At 55.3% G+C, this 6197-nt stretch overlaps 1 non-coding gene across 1 annotated transcript; it reads right to left on the bottom strand.

Annotated features, from left to right (window-relative positions):
• Window positions 1-329: 329 nt before the first annotated feature.
• Window positions 330-414, bottom strand: TRNAP-UGG (transfer RNA proline (anticodon UGG)). Its single transcript has one exon. It is a non-coding gene; the product is annotated as a tRNA-Pro (tRNA).
• Between the last annotated feature and the right edge of the window lie 5783 nt (window positions 415-6197).

Raw genomic sequence — 6197 nt, 5'->3', positions numbered from 1 at the left:
GGCACTGTGTTAACTTCTGGGATCACAGCCATGAAGAGAACACACCTACATCCCTGCCTCTCGGGGAGCTGACATTCTGGGGCAGGGATGGGGGAGGGCGAGGCCAACACAAACTGAATAAATCGGCAGCAGCCACCAGTTTCCCTCCTTTCTCATTCCTTCAACAACTATTTACTCGGAACTATGTTTCTTTTTTTTTTTTAATTTAAAAAAAAATGTTTTATTTATTTTTGAGAGAGACAGAGAGACAGCGCGAGCAGGGGAGGGTCCGAGAAAGAGAGAGACACAGAATCCAAAGACAGGCTCCAGGTTCTGAGCTGTCAGCACAGAGCCTGATGCGGGGCTCGAACCCACGAACCGTGAGATCACGACCTGAGCCCAAGTCAGACGCTCAACCAACTGAGCTACCCAGGCGTCCCAGGAACTTGTTTCTATAAGACAGACACAGTCCTGAAGGACCTGGAGTGAGAGTCTAACGGTGGAGACAGGCACTACATGAGGAGGCACGTAAATAAACAAGACACATTCGGATCGACGTGGTGGCCGAGAAGAAACGAAGGTTGCCAGGGAGAGAGGGGCAGGGGAGGCAGTGGTAGATGGGGTGATCGAGGAAGTGGCTCTCGAGCTGAGACCTGAAGGGTGCGAAGGGGCCAAGCAGGGTGTTCCAGGGAGAGGGAACAGCGCGTGCAGAGGTGCAGAGGTAGGGCAGAGCTTGGGGCGTGGGAGGAGCTGCGCGAAGGCTGGGTGATTAAAGCAGGGTGGGGTGGGGCAGTTCAGAGGGAGGGGCTGGCAGGAGGGAAGGGGCTTGAGAAAGGCCAGGGTGCCATCGAGGGGCACTGAATAGAGAGAGGGATGACTAGCCCCCTGCGGGGCACTGCTCTGGGAGGCCACTCATCTCTGCACCTGGGGGTTGCCCAGCCAGATCCCTGAAGGGTGGGGGCGGAGGACCTGCTGGCTGGCACGCCTGTCTCTGCAGAGATAAAGCCCCCCAGCCCCCTGCAGTGGAGCCCCCCTCGGCAGCGCCGCCTCCACCTGCACAGCCGGCCAGGGCACTGTGTGCTGGCTCTGACTGGCACACCTGGTGCTCTCACTAGCCTGCCGGCTGCCTTGATTTAGGGGCTCGTCCTGGCTGGTGCTGGGAACGATTCCCCCAAGTCTACCAGCTGGTACTGGGGTGGCTGGCGAGGAGGAAGCAGACTCTGGGGATGGCCAGGGAGGAGAGCACCCTTCATCCTGGCAAGTCCACGGGATCAAGAGAGAAGTGCCTTGAGCACCTCTGAAATCCCAGACTGCCATTCTCTGGCCGTCCTTCCCCCTGACAGAGAGCCTGGGGCTCAGGCGGGAAGCAAGCTTCAAGTACTAGTTTACTCGCTATGCTTAGAAACGCTGTCTGCCCCTCTGAGTCTCAGTTTCATCTGTGTAATGGCAGAGTTGAGCTGGCTAAACCCCTGGTGTAAATTCTAGAGCCAGACAGACTCTTCACTCTTCCATCTAGTGACCGTTTGAACTTAGCTAAGTTACTCACCCTTTTGGTGCCTCAATTTACCCACCCATAAGATGGGGGATATAGTATTAGTATTTATTTCCAGGGCTGTGCCAAGCCAGAGTTACGTGTATCTGTTGTTTGGAACAGGATCTGCCACGTGATAAGTGGGATATGTTTTAACTCTGAAGGTTCCTGCTATTCAGGCCTTTAGAGAAGGTTGTGCTACAAAGACTTGCTGGAGGTAACTGAGTCCGTTTGTTTGTAAACTTTTCGTCTTTGTTTTGAACGGGGAAGCTCTGCATTGCTGAAGAGAAATTTTACTCAGAGCCCCAGCTGTTCGAAAGGGATGGGAGGGGGGCCGCCTGCCCCACCTGCTCCCCCGTCCGTCTCTGTGTCTGCAGCCCCCAAGGGGGCTACTGGAGCATAATTTGAAAACCCTTGCTCAGTTTGTCTCCTTCGGTTCACAGTCAGGGAAACTGAGACTAAAGAGAGAGGCAGGGCCTAGCCTAGGCCCCACAGGGAGTGAGTCGCCCAGCCTAGCTTAGAACCCAGATTTTCTGGTTTTCAACAGCACAAGACAAGGGGCAGGGGCTAGGAGAAAAGCAAGGACCAGAAGCTGCTTAGGGGACTGGGTGCATTGTGGCGTTGGGTCATTAGCATGCAAATGACATGCAAATCGATGCAAAACAGCATGTTTTATGCTAATTTGCAGAGTCGAGAGCTTCGACATTTTTGGTAACAGGGCAGCCGTCCTGGTCCCTGGGCATCGCCGAACACGCGTCCCTTTTTTCTTTCTTTCTTCCATCATTATGATGAGGGGCCCATAAATCTTGGTTCCGTTGTAACCCTGCCTCTTCGTTCCTGCAAGCCTGGCTCCTGCTGCCCTCAAGGGCTCCCTCCCTAATCCCCTGATCCTGCCTGGGACCCAGGCACAGGCCCGGGCATTGGGTCAGAGAACCAGGACTCAGGAGTCACCACCAGTCGGTGCCAGGAGGTGCATCCATCCTGGAAGCCACTTCTCGAGGAGTCTGGAGGGACTGGGGGCTGGGGGCAGCTGCTCCTCTGTTTCAATGGGTTTGTGGACATTTGGGTCACAATCTCCAGGATCCCCAAACTGTCCTTTAAAAAAAATTTTTTTTTAATGTTTTATTTATTTCTGGGACAGAGAGACAGCGTAAGCAGGGGAGGGTCAGAGAGAGANCGCCCCCCCCCCCCACCCCCGCCCCAAACTGTCCTTAAACCCTGGTTTGGTGCTTCCCCTGAGCTCTTCTGCCACCGTGGCTTTTGTGCTATCGTCCATTCAGGGCTGGCCTGCCTCACTGGGTGAACTGCCCAGGGTCTGTTCCTTTACTTCTCGGGACACCCGGTGCCAGGGACACAGGTTTGGGATGTGTTTGGAGTCTGAGGACTGAATCAAAACATGGCAATCTGGTCGTGTACCTGGTGGGAAGCTTGCAGTCTCTGAACCCAGGCAGCTTGAATGCAAATCCTGACACCACACTTTCTGAGAAAGTTGTAGTCCCTGATAGGTAACGTTAATTGAGCACCTACCATGTTCTGGGTGCTTTGCTTTGTGACACTGTTTATGCTGTCACTGATATAGTATCCTGTAAGGTGGGATACCATCTCTCGCTTGTCCAAGGTCACATGCCCAGGGAAATGACTCAAAGGGCATTTCTGTTTGCTGAGGATGAGTTCTTCACCAGGCAGTGGCTCAAAGCCCGTTTGGCAAAGCCGCTGCTACAGGGTACCCAGGCCTCCACCTCCACTGTCGGCCAACCTTTTGTGTTAAAGTTCAATGTTAAACTTGACTCAAGCCCTGTGCTCCTGGAAAACAGTGATCGTTAAGAGAACCCCCAACCTTTGTTTTCTCAAATCCCACTGCTCTTCTGTGTTCAGAGAAATGGTTTACCACCAGCAACCGCCTTCCTCACAGGACTTAGATAAGACCTTTGTGCATCTTCCTCAAGACTCTCATAAAACTCAGATGACTTGTTAGCCTGTGACTTTTCTCCTTTTACGCGAACCTGCTGTTCAAGCCAACCCCCACCCCCTTTCCCATTCTTTGTCTCATGGTTGATTGGCTGAGATTAGAACTGTTTGTCCCATCTGAAGGTGGAAACAAACATTTACTGTTCGGCTGACCAAGGAGCCTTCCCCCCCACTGCAAGCCAATCCCAGTTCTAAATTCCCCGCCTGCAAGCCGTGTGCTCCTTTCCTGTAAGTCTAAGGCGAACAGCCCCTGCCTAGACCCTGATCTTGGGATCTTCAGTGCCCTCCCCTCCCTAGTTGCAACAGCTTGAGTAAAATCATCGCTCCACTTTATCCGATGTATTTTGTCTTTGACGCTTTCCACCGCGTCATTTTCCACCTATGGCTTCGGGCCCGGTAAGGGTCCTGCGTGTGACCTTGGGGGCACTTCCTTAGCATCTCCGTGCCCCGCGCGCCTTCTCTGCAAAACGGGATACTCAGCTCACTAGCCCTACCTCCTCAGGTTGTGAGCCGAGAGATCACACCGGGAAGCGCTTGGCTCGGTGCCCGGCACGGAGCGAGCGCTCCAGAAATGTCAACCATTGTGCGTGCGGGAGAGGGGCCCGGCCGCGGCCCGCGGGGGACACACGGCAGGCGGAAGTGGGGGTCGAAGGCTCGGCTGGAGATCTTCGCTCCCCTCCCACGCTGGGGGNGCTCGGTCCATCTGTTTGAGCTGCACAATCCTCCAGCGGCCGGGGGCTGGGGGAGGGGTCTCGCTCCTGGGCAGGGAGCCAGCACCCCCACTCCACCCTGCCGCCCCATGTGTGAGGAGCGACGCCCCCGAGCCCCCCGACACGCACACGCACGCAGGCGCTCGCGGGGCCGCCCAATTAAGCAGCGCGGTGGTAATTAAGAAGGGGGGCCGCGAAGGAATGGGGGCCTCCCAGCAGTGTCCGAAAGAGGGGACCCTGCCACCCGTCCTGTACCCCAGCTGTGTAACGCCTGGCTCTGGGCTTGGGGGCCTGCAGGCTTCGATGGCTGGAGTGGCGGTGGAGGCGGACGCAGGGCGGGAGAGTCCCTGGGAATTTGATAAATCGTGCCTCTTTGTGCATTTTCCTGGGGTTTTGCCAACCGTTGACCCAGCCTCGAAAAGGCAGCCTGATTCCGGTAATGCTGAGAACCCGGGTCCTAAATGGAGGGTAAAATCCGAGCCTATTGTGGAGGCCAATGGCAAGGGGTGCAGAATGGGGTTCAGAAAATGCTCCCTGCTAGGTCCGTGAGGTTGTGTGTCAGAGAAGGACTCTGTGCCCGGGGGTAGTGGAGGCGATGGGCATGGACCACGCTGGTGCAGCGCTGGGCGCACACCAAGTGCTCACAAGTGTTGGTTCTTGGGATTTCTTGTGGTTTGCCCTGGATTTCTTTGGGCCACAGTTCAAAACTGATGGGTAAGAGATGGTGCTGGAAAGAGGCCCTCCTTGCGTTTCGTCAGTCTCCTGGGCGCTGGGGCAGAGCCTTGCCTGGGCCGGGGCTCAAAATTTGTGGTCTCTGCAGAGCTTGGGGCGGGGCTGGGTGGGGTGGGGAGGTGGGTGTCTGAGGTCCCCGGGAAGCCTTGGCACCTGCATGCCTGTGTGTGGATAGAGAACTCACCGTCTCCGCCAGTTCTCGTGGGGGATGTGACCCAGTGCTCAAAGGATCCCTGCATGTGGGGCCGAAGAAGTAACTTGGTCCACACAGACCACCGGCAGCACTAATGGAGCGCTTGCTGTGTGCAGAGCCCACGATGGCACCAGGCAGTAAAGCTGGTGTGAGCAAAGCAGAGGCTATTGGCTGCCCTCACCACTCACACTCTGGTTTGGGGGGTGGATGAGAAATCAGATACACACATAAAACATGAGGTTCAGTGGGCGATAAGAGTTGTAGGTAAAAACAAAGCAAGACAGCCGATTATGTGTGTGGACTCCACCTGCCGGAACCCCCGGCGAGAACACCCCATTCCCGGGGCTGGGAAGGCTACAATCCTGGGCTTAGAGATGGAAACCCTGTGCACCCTATCTCCCACCCCCTAGGACCCAACTTCCCTAGCTGGTCTGGGGCCATGGGGCAGGGTTCCCTGCGGTGACGGACAGGGCTCAGTAGGCTGCCGCCTCTCCCTGTATTGCTGTGAAGCCTGTGGTGGTAGTTTCCTCCGATAATGACAGCCTCCAGTCGTGCATGACTGAAAGGCCTCACGGGCCCACCGTCCAGNAGGCTGCGGGTGGATAGCCTCTCAGTCCCTTGACTGAGCTGAGTTAGTTAGCTGGGTGTGCACCTCTGTATGGACATTAAAGTTAGGGGACACTCAGAATTAAAAAAAAAAAGAATTAAAAAAAATCCTGGGGGCATCTGGGTGGCTCAGTCGGTTAAGCGTCCGACTTTGCCTCAGGTCACGATCTCGTGGTTCATGGGTTCGAGCCCTATGTTGGGCTCTGTGTTGACAGCTAGCTCAGAGCTTGGAGCCTGTTTCAGATTCTGTGTCTCCCTCTCTCTCTGACCCTCCCCTGCTCACGCTGTCTTTCTCTCTCTCTCAGAAATAAATAAAAAAACATTTAAAAAAAAATCTGTTTGACTCTGAACAGGCCTCCTCTGAACCAGGCTCCCACCCCCTACCCCCCACCCCAGGTTTAGATCCCTCCTCAACCCTGGTCCCTAATTCTGATGTTCTGACTCTAAACATCCCCAAATTCTAACACTGTAGACCTTT

Source organism: Crocuta crocuta, unplaced genomic scaffold (genome assembly GCF_008692635.1).
Source record: "Crocuta crocuta isolate KB4526 unplaced genomic scaffold, BGI_CrCroc_1.0 scaffold15, whole genome shotgun sequence".
NCBI classification, from domain to species: Eukaryota; Metazoa; Chordata; class Mammalia; order Carnivora; family Hyaenidae; genus Crocuta; species Crocuta crocuta.
The sequence above is the reverse complement of the archived record's forward strand: the minus strand, read 5'-3'. Positions and strand labels throughout refer to the sequence as shown.